This window comes from Notamacropus eugenii, chromosome 1 (genome assembly GCF_028372415.1).
Source record: "Notamacropus eugenii isolate mMacEug1 chromosome 1, mMacEug1.pri_v2, whole genome shotgun sequence".
NCBI lineage: Eukaryota > Metazoa > Chordata > Mammalia > Diprotodontia > Macropodidae > Notamacropus > Notamacropus eugenii.
This window is the reverse complement of record NC_092872.1, coordinates 34,648,414-34,672,040: the sequence shown is the minus strand read 5'-3', so window position 1 is coordinate 34,672,040 and position 23,627 is coordinate 34,648,414. Positions and strand designations below refer to the sequence as shown.

Here is a 23,627-nt window from a genome sequence, read left to right as displayed (position 1 = left end):
ACAAAACAAAATGATCATGCTTGAATACAGGAAATTGTGACAAGGTAGTAAATTCAAAGTCACACTGTTACCAAAACAAATGTTTCAAACCCTTCATTGTTAGGGGATCTGGTTCTTTATTTCCAAAAATAAAGGTGACCATATCTCCAAGTACGAATCAACACTTACCTGTCATATTATTGTATATTCCAGGACATGCTAAAATGTCTTTCCACTTTCTTTTTGCAAGAAGAGGAAAAAAACCAAAGGAACCCCATCCCGATATCCATGAGCTTTTGGTAGCCTACCTACATAAAAGCACAGGTCTAGATCTGAGAAATCACGGTAAATATGAACGTACAATTTTCAATTTCACAGGATGAAAGAATCAGTAATTTTCAAGGAGACTTTTAGAATCCCAGATAGCCTGAAACTGAATTTCAAGCAAACAACCAATCAAAATAAAAAAAAAAATAACCTAAGAAAATAGCTTTCTGCAATGGAAAGAACCATGTACAAGTAGGAATGAAAAGGACAAGAAGAGTGTCAGTTTCCCTACCTACTGATGTCAACCTAGACAAATTGTTAAACTTTGAGTCTTCATTTCCTCATTTGTAAAATGGAGATAACTATGTCAGAGTGGTTGTGAGGACAAAATTCAGTATATAACATGGTGCTTTGCATGTAGCAGCATTAAAAATTATAGTTGAATTAGAAAAATATCATTATTTTGGTTTTATTAGTATCAGTGAAACTAAAGTTCACATTACTTAACTCACAGGATTGTGTGAGCTTTGTCAACTATAAAGTTTAAAAGAAATAAGAGAAATTATCATCATCATTACATACAGCCACCACCCTGTTTCAGGTCCACTCCCCAGGAGTACTGAAATCGCCTCTTGTCTATTCTCCTTTCCCCAGGACTCTTTTCTCTTTAATTTATTTTCCACAAAGCTGCAAAAACCATGTTTTTCTAAAATATAAAACTGACCACATCACTCCCTTGTTCAATAACCTCAAATGTTTGGGGGGACTCTTTGGATCCTCCCCTCCAGTTAAGCCACAATCCTAGACTGGGACCTGGGGCTTGCCAGGGACCCTGTGATTGCTGTGATGCAGAAGTATGAGAGAACAGATGAAGGTTCTTATGGACTAGTGTTCAAGGCCAAGAGCCAAGAGACCCACAAGACTGTGGCCCTGAATCGGGTTTGTTTCAATGATGATGACGAGGGGGTACCAAGCTCTGCCGTGACAGAGATCTGCCTGCTTAAGGAGCTCACACATAAGAATATTGTCAGGCTTCATGATGTTTTGCACAGTTACAAGAAACTGACCCTGGTTTTTGAGCTCTGTGATCAAGATCTGAAGAAATATTTTGACAGAAGCAATGGAGACCTGCACCCTGAAATTGTGAAGTCATTGCTTTCCCAACTGCTAAAAGGCATTGGATTCTGCCACAGCTTTAATGTTCTGCATCAGGACCTGAAGCCCCAGAACCTTCTAATTAACCAGAATGGGGAGCTCAAGCTTGCTGATTTTGGGTTGGTTAGAGCCTTCAAAATCCCTGTTCGATGTTACTCTGCAGAGGTGGTCACTTTGTGGTACTGCCCACCTGATGTTCTGTTCAGGGTCAAACTCTACTGCACATCTATTGACATGTGGTCAGCTGGTTGCATCTTAGCAGAGCTGGCCAATGCTGGATGACTCCTCTTCCCTGGTAATGATGTAAATAATCAACTGAAGAGGATTTTTAGGCTGCTGGGGACTCCAACTGAGGAACAGTGGCCTGCCATAACCAAGCTTCCAGATTATAAACCTTATCCTCTGTATCCAGCAACAATGTCACTTGTCAATATTATATCCAAGCTCAATGCCACAGGGGGACACCTATTGCAGAACCTGCTCAAGTGTAACCCAGTTTAGCACATCTCAGTGGAATAAGCTTTGTAGTATCCCTACTTCTCTGACTTCTGTCCTCCCTAGCCAGGGGTCTCCTTTTGTCTTTCCTTGTTCAGAAAATCAAGCCCACTACCCTTGACCCTCCTCTAGGCCCTCAGTTTGGGAACTGCTCAGTACACTCTCACCTTGTTGATCCACCCTGTTCCCTACTTACCCAGAGACTTCATGTGTTGAAGCAGGAGAAATAGATCCTGAAAGCTAAGGGGTTTAGGACTGCTTTGCTCTCTCCTTCCCTGGTCCCTCCCCAGTATCCCTCACCCCACTGGAAAAGGGGAAGGGGTGCAGATGGTGCTATGCACTTAAGCTCTGCTATTTGGGCCAGATGTTTGGGGTCAGCCTTCATGGGGTTAGGGATGTGAAGGATGGATGCCAAATGGAGTCCCTATGCGCCCACTTCCTGTGCTCCTCCCCCTTGTGTATGGACTTTATTTCATTTCATATATTGGCTTCTTTCCCACAAAATAATAACTTCCAATGTCTCCCTATTTTGTCTGGGATTAAATACATATTGTTCTGGGATTTAAAAGCCTTCACTCTCTGACCCCAACTTATTTTCCACTAGTCCCCTTCATACAGTACATAATTCAGGCAACATGGCATTATTGCTGTTCTGTATACACAATACTTTATCTCCCATCTCTATGCTTCCACAAAGGTTCTCCATTCTGGAAGGCTCTGCTTCCTAACCTCTGCCTCTTTGAATCCCTACTTTTCTTCAAAAGCTCAACCTGAATACCACCATCCTCAAGAAATTTTTCCGAACCACAGCAGCAGCTGGACCAGCTGCAGCCACTGTTTCTGGAGCTCTAGGCCAAAAGATTGTGGGGGGATCAAGTCGCTGACAGTGCACCCCTACACCCCCACTGGAAGCAGAGAAACAGCTTGAAAAGTAGCTCAAAAGTCAAGTAAGTAGCTGGGGAAATAAGCAAAAACCAGAAAAAGAATCAGACTATAGAATCATCCTTTGATGACAAGGAAGACCAAAGCATGCAAACAGAAAAAAAAAAAAAAAAAAAACAAAGTAAAAGCTTTTCCATCCAAATCTTCCAAGAAAAATATGAGTTGGTCTCAGGCCATGGAAGAGCTCAGAAAGGATTTTGAAAATCAAGTAAGAGAAGCAGAGCAAAAATTGGGAAGAGAAATGAGAGTGATACAAGAAAATCATGAGAAAAGAGTTAACTGTTTGTTAAAGGAGATCCAAAAAATGCTGAAGAAAATAACACTTTAAAAAAATAGACTAACCCAAATGTCAAAAGAGATCCAAAAAGCCAATGAGGAGAAGAATGCTGTGAAAAGCAGAATTGGCCAGATGGAAGAGGAGATCTGAAAGCTCACTGAAGAAAATAATTCCTTCAAGATTAAAAGGGAGCAGATGGAAGCTAATGACTATGAAAAATCAAGAAATTATAAAACAAAACCAAAGAAAAAAAATAGCAGACAATGTGAAATATTTCATTGAAAAAACACCTGATGCAGAAAATAGATCCAGGAGAGACAACTTAGAAATTATGGGACTTCCTGAAGGCCATGATAAAAAAAAAAAAGAGCCTAGACATCATCTTTCATGAAATTATCAAGGAAAACCACCCTGATATTCTAAAACCAGAGAGTAAAATAAATATTGAAAGAATCTATTGATCACCTCCTGGAAGAGATCTGGAAAGAAACACTACTAGGAATATTGTAGCCAAATTCCAAAGTTCCCATGTCAAGGAGAAAATATTGCAAGGAGCCAGAAAGAAACAATTTGAGTATTGTGGAAGTACAATTGGGATAACACAGGATCTAGCAGCTACTACATTAAGGGATTGAAGAGCCCGGAATATTATATTCCAGAAGTCAAAGGAACTAGGATTAAAACCAAGAATCAACTAACTAGCAAAACTGAATATAATGCCTCAGGGGAAAAAAATGGTCATTCAGTGAAATAGAGGCCTTTCAAGCATTCTTGATGAAAAGACCAGAGCTTAATAGACAATTTGACTTTCAAACACAAGAATTAAGAGAAGCATGAAAAGGTAAACAGGAAAGAGAAATCATAAGGGACTCACTAAAGTTGAACTGTTTACATTCCTACATGGAAAGATATTTGTAACTCTTGAGACTTTTCTCAGTATTTGAGTAGTTAGATTATATACATATAGACAGAGGCCACAGGGTGAGTTGAATAGGAAGGCATGATATTTAAAAACATAAAATTAAGGAGTGAGAGAGGAATATATTGGGAAGACAAAGGGAGAAACAGAACGGGGCAAATTATCTCTCATAAAAGAGGCAAGAAAAGCTTTTTCAATGGAGGGGAAAAGTGGGAAGGTGAGAAGGAAAAAGTGAAGTTTTCTCTCATCACATTTGGCTTAAGGAGGGAATAACATGCACACTCAATTTGGCATGAAAATCTATCTTACACAACAGGAAAGTAGGGGAAAAGGGGATAAGTGACTGTGGGGGGGGTGATAGAAGGGAGGGCAAATGAGAGGAGGGGGTAATTAGAAGTAAACACTTTTGGGAAGAGACAAGATCAAAAGAGAGAATAGAATAAATGGGGGACAGGACAGAATTGGTGGAAATATAGTAGTCTTTCATAGCATGACTATCATGGAAGTCTTTTGCATAATTACACATATATAGCCTATATTGAATTGCTTGCCTTCTCAGTCGAGATGGATGGGGAGAGACGAATGGAGAGTATTTGGAACTCAAAGTTTTAAAATGAATGCTAAAAATTGTTTTTACATGCAACTGGGAAATAAGAAATACAGGTAATAGGGTACAGAAATATATGTTGGCCTATGAGAAAATAAGAGGAGATGGGGATAAAGGAAGGGAGGGGAGTGATGGAAGGGAAGGCAGATTGGGAGAAAGGGTTATCAGAATGAATGGTGTCTTGGGATGGGGCAGGCGAGAGATGGGGAGAAAATTTTAAATTCAAAATCTTGTGGAAATGAATGTTGAAAACTAGAAATAAATTAACTTAAAAAATTACAAATGAAACTTTTCCAAACCTCTTTTCTACTGCTAGTGACTCTCCATCTCTCCCAAAAAATTACCTTGCACTTTGTCTATAGTTTCTTTCTACTTATATGTGTATATGTTGTTTTCCCTTAAAGACTATAATCTTTTTGTAGACAGGGATTATTTAACTTGTCTTCATTTCCATAGTACTGAGCACAATGCTTGGCACATAGTAGATATTTAATGAATGTCTGTTGATCATTATTTTAATCTTGTTCTCACAATATTTGGTAGGGTATCAATAAAAAATAACCCTGGGATAACTCACTATTTTTCTGTTATTTCTTTATATTTTATGTTCTGTAGTCTATTATAGTGGTTGACAAAATAACTGTTTTTATAACTAAGTAGAATTATTAAAAGTATCTGGATGGAAATTCATCTTCTGTACATTCACTGGAGGTATATTCAGGACAAATGTGGTGGCTTATAGGAGAAAAAGTGTGGTATAAAACTTTCCCTCTTCCCTCATGATTTCTTATTCTTGGTCTCTATATTTTTCAAACGTTTTTTGTTCCACATAGACCAGAAGTTATTAATATTTTGTATAGTGACATCTTTATAACATACTGGACTTACATATACTGGGCAGCAATTCTGTCTATAATAATGTTCCAGATTTCATGTGGTTTGCTGATTGAGTCCTCTACAGCAGTGGTGCCAAACGCAAATAGAAAGGAGCAACCAGTATAAACATAAGGACCCCTGCTGGCTGCATATCAATTTTGTTTGAAAATATAATGTTATTTATGGTGCTTTTAAATTTTTATTTATTTTGTTATATATTTGTCAACTACATTTTAATTTGACCAGGCAGCAGCACTCAGGGGTGTTGTAGGATGCATGTGGCCCATGAGCGATGGTTTGACATCTCTGCTCTAAAACATGTTCAAAGCAGTCTTTTTAAAATAAGCAATGTGATCTTTTTATTCATGAAAGTAGAAAGATTCTGACATATATTCCTAGTCACCAGTTTGTGTCTTGCTAGGTACTGTTGAGTGCTGTATTTTTGCAACTAACAGTGAAGTTCTGCCCACTTTCTACCATTTCTTTCATATTTGGTATTGATCAGGAGGTCCAGGCTTCTTAAGTATAAAAATTCTGTAATTTCTGGGTGTAATAGCATGGTCCTGGCTTGCCTGCATCAAAGTCTTTAATATCTCCAAATAAATCCTCATGATTCAGCTCACTCTCTCCAGCCTACAAACATGCCTATGTCTCCCTCATCCTGAAAACAAACAATTTTTGATCCTTCCTCTTATGCTTTTGTCCTATAGCTCTTCTACCTTTTTTGGCTAAATTCCTTGAAAAGACTCTCTATAACAGATGCCTCCACTTTCTCTCCTTTCCCTCTCTTTTTAAATCCCTTACAGTTTGGCTTCTGATCTCATCATTCCACTGAAGCCAATGTCCCTGAAGTTACCATTGACCTCTTAGTTTCCAAATCAGATGACCTTTTGTCAAACTTCATTCTCTCTCACCCTCTCCCCATCCTTTAACACTGTTGATCATCCTCTTCTTCTTTATACTTTCTGTCTAGGTTATTGGAACACCGATCTCTCCTGGACCTCCTGCTGCCTCTCACTTTGCTCCTTCTCAGTTTCATCGGCTGGATCCTCATCCAGATCACACCCTTCACTGTAAAGTGACCTTCAGGATTCTGTCCTAGGTACTATCCTCTTCTCTCTCTATACAACTTCACTTAGTGATCACATTAGCTCCAAGGAATTTAATTACCATCTCTATACTGATGATTCCTAAAGCTACCTACCTTGCTACACCTCTCTGCTGACTTCCAACCTTGCATATTGAACTGCCTTTCAGACATCTGCATTTCCAGTAGACATCATAAATTCAGCATATTCAAAGTGGAACTCATTATCTTTTTTTCCTTAAACCCTTCCTCTTTCCTACCTTCCCTCTTACTGTAGAGGACAACACTATACTCCCCATTCTTTAGGTTCTTAACCTAGGTATCATTCTCAACTCCCCACTATCTTTCACCTGGTTATATCTAGTCTGCTGCCTAGACCTGTATAATTCACCTTTGCAACATCTCCCCATTAAGGCCCCTTTTCTCCCCTGTTACTGTCACCACTCTTATACAGTTTCTCATCACCTAATATCTACACCATTGTAATTGCAGGTCTGCCTTCTTCATGTCTCTCCTCTTTGAAATTCATCCTCCATTCAACAAGTAAAATGAGTTTTTCTAAAGCACAAGTCCAGTCATACTTATATGTTTAAAGGAAATCTATAGTTAGCAGGGATAAATCTGGAGACACTCAGCAATACAGTTTGACCAGATATATATGAATTGTAATAGCGTTTGAGAAGTAGACTGAAGCCACATTGTGGATTGATTCTCATATGAAGGCATGGACTTCATAATTCTGTAAACAATAGGTAGTCATTGAAGGCATTTGAGCTGAGGAATAAAGCCATTAAGCATATTAGGAACATTACTGAGAACAAATGAAATGGAGAAGGTAGACTTCTAAGTAGACTATTACTATAACACAAGTGAGAAGCACTGAAAGCTCATATTCAGTTCAGGAAACATTACTTTAATACAAATCCACCATTTTATTATACATTACGCAAATTATTAAAAAACTTGCCTGGAAATTTAAACTTAAAAGTTTATTTGAGAAAAAATATAATTTAATTTTCTTCTATAATTTCTCAAAATCCAACTGTGGCAATTGAGCTACATAAAATCAAAGTAAAATAGAGAAGCATTTCTCATGAGAAATATTTTTAGACATTAACATAAACAAGCAGCATGTTAAGTGCTTGAACTAAGGCAAATCTTTGAACAAAAGTGGAAGTTACTATTTTATGTAAATTACAGGATAATTTTATGTTCTCATTTTACATTCTTGAAAATATTCTCATCACTATCAAAATGCTCAAAGCATTTAACCTTTAAAGTAAGAATGTTTGCTTGATATTGATTTACGAGGAATTACAAGCTAAGAAAACATACTATATTTCATTCAGCTTTGTTGATTGCCTTCAAGAATCTTCTTCTCTGCAAAGGCCAAGAAGCTGGGGAATACTTAATTCTTTAAAACAACTTGTCAATTATGGGTAAATATACATAGCTAAAAGAAATGTATTCTTCTGAGAGGAAAGAAATTCTTGGTTTGAAAAACAATCCCACCCATTTATCGTAGTCTCGGAAATAGCAAACCCACTTGACAGTGCAAGAGAGAAGTAGTTTGTCAATCCCCTTTAGGCTTTTGAGGGCACTACAGGCAATGTGTTCAGAAAGAGTTCCGTGAAGATAATTAATTCATTGTAATCCATTCCTTTTCATACCCTAGAATTTACTAAATGGGAATGATGATGAGGACATCTGCCTCTTAAAGTATTAGAGCATAAAACGAGTTGAACATTTAAAAGCTTATACTGTCTTTAATGAGAGAGAGCCATTGGAATACAGTCAGTTAGATTATTAGTAATGTCACATTGCCATAGCCCAGGGTAGGTATCTAAAATCTCATAGCATCCAAAGGTCAATCACTAAGAGGCAGAACAATGAAATGGAGAGACTAGGTTTTTAGTGAAAGGACCTGAATTCCAGGCACAGTTTTGCTACTTACCATATATATATATATACATATACACATATATGTATTATATTATGTAATATAATGTAATATTGCAATATAATTGTAATATTATATTGTAATATTACAATATAATGTAATATGTAATATACATACGTTCATATCTATCTATATATATAGATATGTAGATAGATAGATAGATAGATAGATAGATAGATAGATAGATAGATAGATAGATAGATAGATAGATTTGGGCAAGTCCCTTGATCTCAGTTTCCTCACCTTTAAATTGAAAGGACTGCAATGGATATTCTCCTTCCTACTATGAATTCAGCATCTTGTGACTGGGGATTTGTAAACTGAACTTAAAGGGCTAGAATGACTAATAGTTTCCAGGGATGGTCTATAGCTTTGCTCAACACATTATTATGCTCAGAAGGTGGCCAGGCGTCAAAGATGCCAAGGTCATCTCTCGCATTCCAGGTCATTGCTAATTGTCTTGACTTTTATATTGCCACTGGACTTCAATGATTCTGTAAGAGAGAGTGAGGTTGACAACTTTGCACAACTCTACTTTCCTGAAATTTAATGTATGAGTAAGCTAAGAACAAAAAATAATTGCAAGTCCAAAATAAATCATTTAATTCTGACAACATCCTTTCCAAAATTTGGCATCCAGAAGTGAACATAATATTCCAACGTGAGATGGCATGAGTGCAACAAAGGACTTATATCCACTCTCTCCTTCTGAACATTCTGTTTCTATTAATATGACATAATTTGTAAGGAACTAGTAGACTTGAATTTACATACTCCCTCTCACTACTCTGGTGAAAATAAATTGAAGATCCTTTATTTAAGACATTCTCATTGTTAATTCCACATATCAATGAAATCACAACTTAAAAAAAAGGATCATGTTATTTTGTATTTGATGGCCACACCACTGTTGACTCTAATTAGTTTGCAGAGCAAACAAATTGTCAGATGCAAGGTAATCCCAGAGTCTTAAGTAATACAGGTCTCATGTTGAGAAAAAGATGTGAGTCCAACAGAACAGCTAAGGATCAAGGTAAGATTTGGCAGGCTTCACTTAAGTTGAATGACTAAAACTCAATGAGTTATTTTCTTGAAGTTCTGTAGTCCTCAGTTTGTTTTAAACCACATCAGATGCACTGGGTCTCCATGTTGCTGCTAGGGAACAGACTCTCATACTACAAATACTTTTCCTGCTTCAAGTTTTTGTGGTTTTGTTGTGATAGATACTTACTTTCTTGGCATGTGCAGATCACAAGTTGTCTACTACTTAGGTGGTATTTGTGAGTACCTGTGATTTAAAGTTTTATCACCTTGCCACCAAATTCATGGTGAGTCTCTGTGAACTTAACTGACCTGTCTTTCTGGAAATAACAATCACAGCACAAGGCCTTTATGAAAGAGCTTTGGAAAGGCTTGAAGTGCTGGTTGGAGTTGCCAGAATTTATACTCTATTAAAATAGCCTTGGAGTTTCTAAGAATGCAAGTCATTACCCAATTGATAATGTGTGTTCATCCTTCATTGCTGAAGAAGACCGTGTCATCAGAGAAATGATGACATGACTAGTATTTGATTTTGTTTTGAGTGAGGGAGGGCTGTGCAGGTCACCAGCCTCACTTCTCCTCCAGAACCACCTGAATCCAGTGACCAGATATTCATCAGGATGACTGGAGATGACCCAGGATGAGGCAGTTGGGGTTAAGTGACTTGCCCCATGTCACATAGTTAATGAGTATCAAGTGTCTGATGTGAGATTTGAACTCAGGCCCTCCTGACTCCTACACTGGTGCTCTATCCACTGCACCACCTAGATGTCTCACCCAATTGATAAACAGTAAAGGGAAATAAACAGGCAGTTTTCAGACAAAGAAATAAAAGCTATCTATATTTATACAAAAAATGCTCTAAATCAATATTGGTTAGAGAAATGAAAATTAAAGTAACTCTGAGGTATCACCCCAGACTTATCAGATTGATTAATATTACAGAAGAGGAAAATGATAAATGTTGAAAGGGATACGGGGAAATTAGGACATTAATGTACTCTTGGTGGAGTTATAAACTTATTCACCCGTTCTGGAGAGTAATTTGGGACTATACCCTTTCACCATTACTAGGTCTGTATCAAAAAAGAGATCAAAGAGAAAGGGAAAGGATCTCTATGTACAAAAATATTTCTATCAGCTCTTTTTGTGGTGACAAAGAATTGGAAATTGAGGAGATGTCCATTAATTGTGGAATGGTTAAACAAGTTGTGATATATGATTGTGATGTAACTCTACTGAGTTATAAGAAATGACAAGCAGGAAGATTTCAGAAAAATCTAGAAACACTTACATGAACTGATGCTAAGTGAAGTAAGAAGAACCAGGAGAACACTGTTCACAGTGACAGAAATATCATAATGATGAGCAACTTTGAACGATTGGCTGTTATCAGCAATACAGTGATCCAAGACAATTCCAAAGGATTCATCATGGAAAATGCTACCCTCCTCCAGGGAAAGAACTGGTGGAGTCTGAATGCAGATGAAAGCATACTATTTTCACTTTATTTATTCACAGTGTTTTTTGTCTGTTTTCTTTCACAACATGACAAATAGGAAAATATATTTTGTATGACTGCACAAGTATAACGTAAATCAAACTGTTTATTTTGGGGGGAAGGAAGATAATTTGGAACTAAAATTTTTAATAAGCAAATGATGAAAGTGGTTTTTATATGCAGGTAGGAAAAATGTCTAAAACAACCTTGGTGAACCCATAGTCACTCCCATGGTATGTTGGAACACTCTTCTTTTTTATTCACCTGATAAAGGAAAAAGGTGATGTAACAAAAATATATGTATATATATATATATAAACATATGCATATTTTAATGGTTATTATGATTATTATTCCTCATTTTAGAATTGTATTCATACAGATCCTTTCCATTTCCATTTCCTTTTTTTAAGTTATGAAATAATTTCTGCTAAGTCATTTAAGCTTAAAGCTGATTGTGTTCTTTTTTCTTTAGCTCAAATAGAACTACCCATGTCACATATGTCAAATTTATAAGCACAAACCATACAGCTAGGTATGGAAGGGGTTCTCTAAGCTGCATCATTTTTCCTTGTCAAACTTGTCAGAAGATTATAAGGACAGCTAGAGTTACTCCACACCATCTTATTTAAATGTTAAATCTTCAAAAGGGTATTTCTTGTCATCCTTTTAAAGCTTCTCACAGAAAAAAATCCCATTCTGGTTTCATCTTCTCTACGTACTTATAACTCATGTATTTCCAGCATTAAATCCATCAAATACTCTATACTCCAATTCAGGAGTAATTGTGTCTTGTATAAATGAAATTTAAAGAAGACTAATACTGATGCTAAAAAAAAAAACTAAGATAAAATTCTATATTTCTATGTCTAATTTTTAAAATGTTATATCTAATTGTATAGTTTCAAACAGAAGTCAAGAAAAAAATTATAAAATCCAGAAAGCAATTATCATTAAATTCCAGAAAACATTGATCATTAGATAAATGAAGGAAAGTCACCCTAGTAACTTGTCAATGTATTGGTAAATATCTGTGATCCATCTCAAGAGTATTTTAATTGTATAATAGATATTTAGAAATATTGGCAAAATACCTACCCAGGAGACATCAGAAATTTTGGTATATTACAATTAATCAATCAATGTACTCAATAACCCTAATTGAGAATCTGTGCATTAAGTACCGCTTATTTTCAATATAGTTTGACCAGCCCTCTTCATCAACTGTTAACCCCCTCTTTAGATACATATTTCCAAGGGTTGTCAATTCTACTTTGGTAATTTCTGTCATATCTTCCTCTTACCTTCTACTCCCATTTCCACTACCAATTCAGACCTTCATGAAATATTTATATTATATTGTCATGATAGCATCTTTAGTGGCTTCTTGCAGTTTTCCTCTGCTGCAATTGGTTCTCTCCACTGCTGGAAGAAAACTCTTCCAAAAAAATAAAAAAAACAATGTGCGATAACAGAAATGTCACCTGGGTTTTAGTTCTGATTCTGCCACTTATGTGCTGTGTGACCTTGAACAATTCATTGTTTCTCTAAGCCTCAGTTTCCACAGTTACAAAATAGCTTGTAGATGATCATCAACACTGAATCTATCATTCTGTGATATCTCTGTCATGGAACATTAGTTTCCAAAGAATTAAAGTTGAAGGACACATAAAGGGAAAGAGAAAGGCACACAATGGGTGTTAGGAGACCGCAACACGTAATAAAAAAATGTGCAGAGGAAGCAGCATAAAAGATGTCATGAGAGAAGGGACGGCTTGAAAAATAAGGCTTGCTCTCTAGGGACAGCAAGGTATATTTGATAGGGAGCTCCCCTGGTACATTCTAAACATGAAGAGATCTAGGAGAAGACTGCAAGTGTGTTGGGTCAACACTGTAGGAAGGAATTGTGAGAGAACATGGTCAAGAAGATTTGTGATCTATATGTCAGGGAGAGTGTTCACATAAAGGAGAGCATCAATCAGCTGAAGCATAATGGTCACTGGTTACTTAGACTTTTAACCAATCCTCATCTCCCTTGATATAAATTTTTATTTTCATTCTTTTAACTTTAAAAACCTATTCACAATTAAGTGCTACATTGGAAAGGTTACCTGATAAACCATTTTACCGCATTAAAAAAAATAGGTGTTAAAGAATGATAGTGCTTTAATGGGATAATTCATCTAAATATTATATATATGTGTGTATATATATTTTTTTTCCAAAGGGAATTATGTTTTCACCTAGCAAAAAAAAATCAATGCTAAGAGTGGGATTTTACCCATCATAACAGGTCAGCAGTAACTAACTCATAACAGGCAGATAGTAATTTAACTATTGGTAAATTACTTAGTTAAGGTTATTTTGTCAATTAATAGGCATTTGTTAAGCAATTACAATATGGCTGACACCATGCTAAGTGTCAGGGATACAAAAAGACAAAAATATGTTTTCTGCTCTCAAGAAGCTCACATTCAAATGATGGATATACATGCAAAACATGTGCGTGTGTGTGTTTGTGTGTGTGTGTATGTGTGTGTGTATGTGTATGTGTGAAGCAATGTCAGGGAGAAAGTATTAGAGGTCAGGGGACACTGGGAAATGCCTCCTGCAGGAGATTGGCATATGAGCTGACTATTAAAGGGAGTCAAAGTACTTAGGAGTTGAAGGGGTGATTTCAAGCATGGGGGACATCCAGTGAAATGTTGCTTCTCTGGAAATGAAATGTTGTGTGAGAGGAATGGTAAGATGGTCAGTATTATTTGATGATAGAATATACCGAGTACTTGAAAGTTAGAAAGTGCCCATACTTCAAACGTCTTTAAAAAAAGGCTAACAGAAAATTTTATATTGGATGATGGAGGGAATAGGGGGCAACTGGAATTTATTGAATGAGCAGAGAGGATGAGAAGGTCAGGTACGCACTTAAAGAAAAATCCTTTTGGCAGCTGTGTTAATAATAGATTAAATTCAGGAGAGAGTTGAGCCAAGGGTTCTAATAGGCTATTGAAATGTTTCAGATGAGAGGTTAAGTTGCTTTGATAAATGACCGTGATTATACAGAAGGAGGTGTATCTGAGAGGTGTTATGGAGGTAGAAGTGGTAAAATGTGACAACAGATTGAACATGTCAGATGAATACAATTGAGGAGTGAAGACAGCAATGGTGTTGTAAGACTGTGCCTGGAAAGATGGTCATACTCTTAACCACAAAAGAATGAGAGGAGGGTAGCACCATAATAATAATGTTTGGGGGAAAGATGGTGACTTTCATTTTGGATATGTGGTGTTTGAGATGACTATGGGGCATTCAATTCAAGATGTCAAATTTATTTGAAACAATAGCTTATGAGAGAGATTAGGAATATATAAAAAGATCTGGGATTCATACGCACAAAGATGATAATTGAACCCAGAAGAGCAGATAAGATTACTAAGAGAAATATTATAGATCAAAAAGAGAAGAGATCTCAGGACAAAGTCTTGAGGGACATTCATAGTTTGTAGTCATGACCTGGATGAATAGTATGAGATATGCATAAGAGGTCATACAGTTTGGAGGAGAACCAAAGAGGGAAAGGTCATGAAAAATTAAAGAGGAAAGGAAATTTAGGAAAATTAAGTTATCAATACTGTCAGTGATAAAGTGGTAACCCAAGTATAATCTCATTTTTAAATAGACACTATTCCAGTAAACCAGCACCCATAAATCCTGCAACAATTCTTGTGGTCACTATCAATAACTATTGAACCACTTGAACACTACTTGAAGAGTGAAATTGACTGCATTCTCCTATAACAGAGGTTTTTACCATTTTTTCTTTTTGTCATCAACGATTTTGGTAGTCTTTTGAAGCCTAAGGTGCTACTTCTTAAAATAATATTTTTATTGCATAATATATACATATATGATATAACAAAAACCATTTATGTTAAACAGTTATAAAATATGCTTTAAAAGCAAATTCATAAATTTCAGGTTAAGAATAATTCTTAGCGTTCATATAGTGCTTTGATGTTCACATACTGTTTAAAAATATAATTTTATTTTATTTTCACCAAACACCTGTAGGGCAATAATTGCTATTATTATTCTAGTTTTACTGATGATGAAACTGAGACTGAGAGGAGTAAAGTGCCTTGCCCAGGATCATGTGGCTAAGTGTGTTCACCCAGATTTAAACTCAAATACTCCTGACTCTAGATTCAGTTCACTGTCTACATGTCTATATAAAAAACTCTTGATGAAATTTACTGGCTTTAGCTCTGTGAATGTAGAGCCAAAAAAAAAAATGGACTTTTGTAAAATTTAAGCATGACCTTCTTTCCATTTACTATACTTGACAATACTTTGTAAATTTCTGATCTTCCAAAATTTAGAACAGAGAAATATGAGAAAAGTCATCGGGGGAGCACCAGGAAAGAAAATAATGGTGAAGTTAACATGTAGCAGCAGCAGGGCTGTAATTATTCTTGGTTTGAGCTTCATTATTCAGAAAAAGAACACTAGCACCTCTCCACCAGGCAGGTTGGAGCAAACAGACTCCTCATTATTTTTTGAGAGCAGGACTTAAGTGCTAGCATTGAGATTCTGATGCACCAGTATCCGCAATGAGTAACACTTCAATATATTTCAGCCCCTCAGTATCTGCAATTAATTGCAGAAACAGGGAGGCACTCATTTCTTTTTTCTCTCATTTCAGTTCAAGATAGTCATGTCTTTAAAGGACAAATGATCTATTGTGGTATTAACACAGGTCATCAGAGCTGATGGCAGAGTTAAAATATCTCTATGAAAATGTGTGAAGGGTTTTCCCTTTATAATCTGCATGTGTCTTTTCTGTGAACTTCTGAGGAGGAACCTCACCCAGGGGAAAGAACCCTGAATGGAGCAGGATCCAGGAGACCTGGATACCAGTCCAAACTTTGCTGCTAACTAGTTATGTGACTTGGGCAAGTTAACTTCAATGATCTCTTCTCTCACCTTTAAAATGACTAGGTTGTACTAAAGAATTTCTAAGGTACCTTTCAGTCCCAAAATTCTTTGCTTCTATTTCACATTTTTTCTATCTTTCTTTTATCTTTTTGTTTTGAGGGTGAGGGAGAAGAAAGGATATGAAGAGAATGAAGAATTGTATACATCACTGATAGATTAGAAACCACCTACTTCCAAATTAAACTAAGTATGCCATCCTTCCTTTCAGGGACCTATACTTTCATCTACCAATTATAGATGTACTCCCCTTACAAACAGAGTTCCCCAAATCATAGAAAACTGTCTTCAAGAATTGAATCATCTGGAGGTTGGCCCTTATTATGACCCTCTACAAACTTAGTATTTTTTTGAGAGGCAAATGTGATAGATTGCAAAATATACATGCTTTGGAATCAGTGGAGAGGGTATCTTATCAGTACTTGCATAACTTTGGGGATGGTTTACTCTACTTTTCTCTTTCATTATCTGCAAAATGAGTAGGTTGGACCAGATGACATCAGAAATCTCTTCCTGTTCTAAGTCTTTTATCCTGTGATTCTTTGGATAACAGCACACCAGCCCTCAGTGTTTTTATAGCTGAGTAGGACTGACCAAAAGTTGAATTCAAGACTAGTCTTTGAAAAACCCATGGTAAATATAATCGTAATACCTAAGCCAGAGAGAGTCAAAAGAGGGAGAGAAAACTATAGGCCAATATCTCTAACGAATATTGAAAAAAAATTAAGTATTAGCAAAAAGACTACATAATATATCACAAAAATTATATATACACTACTACTAGATTGGGTAAATACCAAGGGTGCAGAGTTCACTCAATATTGGGGAAACTATCAAATAACAAAAACAAAAACCGTATGATTATAATCACCTAAACTATTTGGTACTAATTAAAAAAATATTGGTTAATACAACAAATTAAATACACAGCATACAGAAGCAAATGAATAAAGAATCATGTTTGATAAGTACAAAGACTCTAACTTCTAGGATAAAAAATTACTATTTGGGGAAGAAAAACCTAGTGGGAAAACTGCAAAGCAGTCCGGCAGAAAATAGTTACAAAATGGCACATCACACCATACATAAAGTTGAGCTCCAAATGTGCTCATGAAAGTATGAAACATGAAAGCATAAATAGCCACATCACAAGCAAATGAAAAAGAGAAAAGAATAAACTAACTTTCATAGCTGTAAATAGTTCATGACCAATAAGGGACTATCACAGAAGAAACAATGGTGAATATGATCACAAACAAATTATGCAAATAAAACCAATGTAGCTAAAATTAAACAGAGAATAGGTTGATTGGGGGCAAATCTTTCCAACAAGTTTATGTGATAAATCTTATTTCCAAGGCAGCTAGGTAATACAGTGTCTTGAGTGCTGAGGCAGGCATCAGAAAGATATGAGATCAAATTTGGTCTCAAACACTTACTAGCTATGTGACTGAACAAATCACTTAATCTATTTACCTTAGTTTCCTTTTCTATAAAATAATGATAATAATAGCACCTATATCCCTAGGTTATTGTGAAGATCAAATGAGATAAAAATGATAAAATGTGTAGTACAGTGTCTGGTACATAGTAAATACTATATAAATGTTAGCTATTAACTATTACTCAAATTTTAACAAAAATAGCTTATGACAATAAGATGTCCAAAAGTAGGGGAGATAGTAAGGAGACCAAATGAATTAGTTCATTAAATTTTTAAAATTTAATTTGTAAAAAAATGAAGTAATTGAGTAGGAAGGGAGAAAAATCGACACCTTTAATATCATTCCAGTGCCTGGCATATAATAGGCATTTGATACATTTCTATTAAATAAATGAAAGAAAGAAAGAAAGAAAGAGTGAATGAATGAATGAATATTGGAATAGGGGCATTTTAGCCCATATTATGACGTATTAAGATTTTTTACCATTAGTTAAGGATAGACTTTATTTCCTTTTAACGCTCACAACAGGAAAATGAACATGATACTTTAATAAGCTAATCAACCACAGTATATTAGAATGAAGATGATGGATGGCATTTCCTAGGCTTCTGCTTTTCTTTAAATGACTTTTCCCCAAACCTTAAATCAAAAATAGAAGACAGATACATCTAAGCAAAGCACCATTTTTATCCTCATTACAATAGTTGTCAACTTTAACATGAGAAGTAGGGCTAGATAGCAGAGTTCACCACTTAACTAGATAACAGCCAGCTAACAGAAAATAGGAAGAGTACTGATGTCTACTACTTTCCTTCTGATTAATTTGATTGAATGTAATCTCAAGGACCAGGAATATTTTCTTTTAATCTTTGGATATACATACAGTGTCTATGCCGGTGCCAGACCCTGTAGGTGGTTAGTAAACATTTGGTGATTCATTTACTTTATAAAAACATGTGAGAAAAAAAGTGAGATTTCAAAAACCCAGTGATTGATGACATGGAGACTTGTTGGTCTGTTAGAAAAAAAAAGAATTCTAAGTATCAACTATGAAGTCAAGAAAATCCTGTAAAATGGATTATTTCATACTATAAAATGGACCATAAACAAAAAGTTTCCTAGCACGAGTTTGTTGCCATATACCTGGAATAGTGCTTGAGTTTGGAAGTTCTGAGCTGTAGAAAGGCTAAAGCTGACTGGGTGTAAACACAAATTCTTTCACCAATATGGTGCACCCCAAGTAGTAGTAGGCTAGCAAAAGAGGGGCAAATTTGGTCAAGTTGGAAAAAATACAATAGGTTAAAACTTCTGTGTCAATCAGTACTAATATTAAGTCTATGAGATCAGGCTGCACTTGCAGATCAGGTGAAATAGAGACATAGTCTCAATCAAAACAATCAATACCAAAACCAACTTATACAATATTCATCTCAGCATCCATTACCCTAAGCAAACAATAAAAACAGCATGAATATTTTTTACCGAAAAGAAGAAAAAGAATTGATAGATAGTTTTAGAATATGGTCCCAAAAGGTTAGCAATCTAAACTGAGCAGTAGTAAGAACAGAATAGGTACATGCTGGTGTTTTTGTAAAATGCAATAGAAGATGATATACATCAAGAGGGAGCATATGAAATAGTTATGATTCAAAAGTTGAATCAAAAGGCTCTCCTTTGGCAAAATCCCTAAGAGTTCAGTTCAAAATAAGTCCGCAAAAAAACAACTAGTAAAAAGATTGAGTCATATTTGTTTGTGGGAACATAACATTTTTTGATGGTATTTCAGACCCATGTCATCAACCAATGTATAACAGAAAGGTTATGGTTAAAGAATCTTGACTTAGTGATCAAAGTGGTTTGTGTAAGTCAGTGGTTGAAACTGTTCATCATAGCACTGTTGACTATAAAAAAAACAGTGACTAGCCAAGCCATGACCTAGTGACTAAAATTATACACCAGCAGCTCATTACCTTTCATGAATAGATAAGAAATTTTCATATGACAAATACACACCCCAAAATATCTTGGAAATTCCATTAATAAACTATACGAAAATCAGACAGATCTGTTGTTACAGACAGATCTGTTGACCAGCGTCATCCAGATATAGCAATAGTCCATTGAAAACTTAAGAAAAAATATTTTTAAAATACGGCATCATACCAAACGCTAAAAACTCTGAACCATATGGAATGAAAAGTTTTTTAAATATATAGTCAAGGTAGAAGAGTAAAATCACATGGGGACAATATGAGGAATGTATCTCCTCTCTGTTATCCTATCTGCTGCTACAGCTCTACCAAGGAAGCTTTCAGGTGGCCTATAAAAGATTAGTTTCTATAAGAATACTTTTAAAAAACAATGAAAATATAACTTTATTTACCTTTGCAACAGTCTATGAAATATTAAATATAAATTAAATAACAGCAGGAGAGCACTGTCTATTTCTATTTCAACCTCATTGAAAAATCTAAGAAAAAAGATTTAAAAAATTCATATTTATGGTAATTTAAGGTTTATTGAATTATTTCCTTCTAACAATCCTGAGGTAGGTACTATAAGTGTTAATTCCATTTTGTATATGAGGAAACAGGTTCAGAAATGTTATGTAAATTACCCAAGGTCACACAGGAGTAAAATAGGCATGATGCTTTGATTTTTAAGACTTTGAAAATCCAGTGCTTTGATTTTCACACTTTTAATTCAACATTGTTCCTAGTGTTCTACCTCTACCTCTTCAGCTAAAGTTAACTCAAGTCTCAACGCTGCGTTGCGGTTCTACCACAAGACAGTTCACAGACACAAAATAGAGTTAACAGAAACTTATTTAGCACCTTCTGTGTGCAAGATTGTGCTGGGCATGGAACTTTCTAACATCTGTCTTATTAGTCCCAGTTTATTAGCATACCATCTCAAATATGTTCTACCTTTTAAAGATTTCATATTTATTTTTTAAAAAACACCTTGTCTGAGCCAAACAAAGACTGTAGATACTCAGGTCTCTTGTAAGATAAAAGACCAATTATTTTGTTCTTTTTGGTTTAATCTGTTTCCCTGAACAATTGCCTACTGTAATGCTATGCACCCTATGGGTAATCAATAAGCATTGTTGACTGACTTAGTTTGTGTGGGAGTTTGATATACTTGGGTAGATAAATCCTGCAAAGGAAATCAAAGAGTTCAAATTAGAGAGCAAGAATGACTGAATAGTCCTAGAATCCTTTCATTTTGGGTACCAGCCTGGCAATCCATCTTGTATACTTTCATCCTGAGTTCTATGATTGGGATTCTCATTTTCATGGACTACAAGAAATAGAATGTAGTCAAAAGTTAAGATCTTTGAGGGTATGGATTGTTTGAGGGCTATGTCTGTGTTTTCATTAGTTTCTGGTATACAGTAGATACTTAATGAGTGTGTGTCTAATTAATTCATTAATTAATGATGTTGAAAACACCTCCCTCATTCTATTTAGAGATTTAAAAAAACACCTCTGTCAAGGACCTAAAACTTTTCTAAAGGATTCTTGAGGCAAAATGCCATCCACATCCAGAGAAAGAACTATGGAATTGAAACACAGAATGAAGCAAACTATTTTGTCTTTTGTTATGTTTTGTTTGGGTTTGATTTTTCTCTTGGTTTCTCCCATTCATTTTAATTCTTCTATACAACATGACTAATGTAAAAATGTGTTTAATAAGAATGTGTAGAACCCGCATAAGATTGCATGCTGTCTCAGGGAGGGAGCGAGGAGAGAGAAGGAGAAATTTTAAGACTTATGGAAGTGATTGTTGAAAATTGAAAATTAATTAATTAATTTTAAAAGACATCTAAGATTAATTTTATGATGTTTTTTAAAATTAATTAATTAATTTTAAAAGACATCTAAGATTAATTTTATGATGTTTCTTTCCCAAGACATGAACAATACTTCTGTGCCTCCTTTTTTTTCTAAATAGACAAATTGAATGGAATATCATGAAGAGAAAAATCCTTATTTTTCTCTTGCATGAGAAACTTAGCTGTTAACATGACCCATGAGGAGTAACTCCTTCCCTTTCTTTTCATTAATGACTTCCTCTTTCAACGAAAGTTCTGTTAGCCCATTGAGTCATGATGGCTAATACTTTATACGCCAGGGTACACTGTTAATTGTTTTGAAGCAACAGATTAAAATGTAATATGAAACTGTGGCACTGGCAAAATAAGGAATTATCATTTGATGTGATAAGCAATCTTTACTTAGTCCAAGATATGCCTTTTAATTTTATACAGACATGTATATATGTATGTATACATTATATATGTACATATATATTCGTGAACGTGTATACATGTATGTATGTATATATAAAATCAAACTGATAACCCTGAATGATAAAATGTAGTTTGAAAGAATACAGTGAAAAATTATTGAAATGACAAAGAAAACATTTCCTATTCCCACCCAGCCCCTGTTAAATTAGACATATTTCATTATATTGGACCAAAGTTAGGAAGCAATCAAGTGAATTTGACTAACTTCACCTCAAGCAAAGGTAATTACTAGTCTGAGAACTCCCCACCACCATCACCCTTCTCTTTTTTCTTAAACTCTGTTGAACTGAGAGGAAAATGAACCATAGCACTTATCAGTTCCATGCATACCCCAGCAATACTGAAATCAACTGACCAGGACTGAAGCCAGAGGTGAGCTGCAAATCCATTAGTGATTTAAAATACTTAAAAAAAGGAAAGGAGAAAAAGGGAGATATCTTAGTGAGTCTGAGGTAGAACTGAATGATAACTGTAGAAAAGTCACAGAACCTGACAGTGCAATTTGCATTAATATTTCATCACGTCAATTTACAAAAGACCATCCAAAAGGGCAAAAGAGTTTCTGGCAAAATGACCAAACATATTGTCACTTCAGACTTACAGAAAGTAGAGGATTTTTCTCCTTTTTTTTGCATATAATACATCCAGTTCTAATGAATATTTTCTGCAAACATAATAGTTGCACCCAGCATGAAGACAACCCTTTTCAACATTTATATAATATAAAAGTACCTAAACTTTTGTGAGAATGATATCCAGGATAAAAAGAAAAAAAAAAACAAACTCAAATCATATTAGAGGATTTTGGTTTAAGCTTTCAAGTTTCTTTTAGTCACTTTACTGAGGGTTGCAGCTGATGGTAAACCTTTCAACCTATGCATTTTAATAATTTCTTTCAAGATTCCAGTCCCACAATTTTTCAAAAGTTTAAAATTGTCTTTTAAGTTGCTTTGTTTTGTTTTCTATATTTCCTGCAAAGGATACAGTAAGTCTATGATAAGGAAATTGCTAAACTAGCCCCATTAAACTACCATGGCACATCCTATTTCAAGAATTTTTAATTAGCAGATCAATGACCTAACAGACCATACAAGCTTATTCAAAGCAATTAGGATGTATTGGTTCATTAAGGGAGCAGTGCTTGCTAAAAATCTGAAGAAAATTCTGAAGAAAATTCCAATGTCAAATTGCACTGTTCACAAATATTATTAGCACTGAAAAATTAAAAACAAAACAACCTATTTCAATCTCAGTCCTTCTTTTCCTTAATAATATTGGGAGAGGAGGAGCTAGGAAGCAAAACTACTTCCATAAGCATAATGAAGCTTAAATTCCCTGTGGAGAGAGTTTCATGCAAACTCAGGTGATGTCTTTGGAAGAAAATTAGAAAGCAGGGGGAACTTGATGGATTGCTAGAAGGAAAAGGTCAAATATCTTTTCCTTTGTCCTACTCAACTTTAATTACAGGTCGTTTTAACAGTATTTCATAGCTTTTTCTTCTATTTATTTGTTTCCACATTGTATTCCCCCAGGAAAATATAGGCTTCTAGAGAGGAAGGATCAGTTTTCTTTTCTGTCTTTGTAATGTTCAGTGCCTAGTGTAGTGCAGTACACATAGCAAAAGCTTAATAAGTATTTGTATAATTAAATTCATTTAGACTTTTGAATATGTTGCTTATTTCCATTTAAAGCTGGTGGGGAGGGAGGGACAATTGATTCTAATATTGGCCACTTTTTTCTCCTTATATAACCAGGCACTAGCTTTTATT

General features: G+C 35.3%; 1 long non-coding RNA gene and 1 pseudogene across 1 annotated transcript in view; one reads left to right on the top strand and one right to left on the bottom strand.

Annotated features, from left to right (window-relative positions):
* Positions 1-23,627, bottom strand: part of LOC140496620 (uncharacterized) — a 785,173-nt gene that overhangs the window by 561,873 nt on the left and 199,673 nt on the right. The window lies entirely within an intron of this gene.
* LOC140522516 (cyclin-dependent kinase 5 pseudogene) lies at positions 1,093-1,962 on the top strand (annotated as a pseudogene).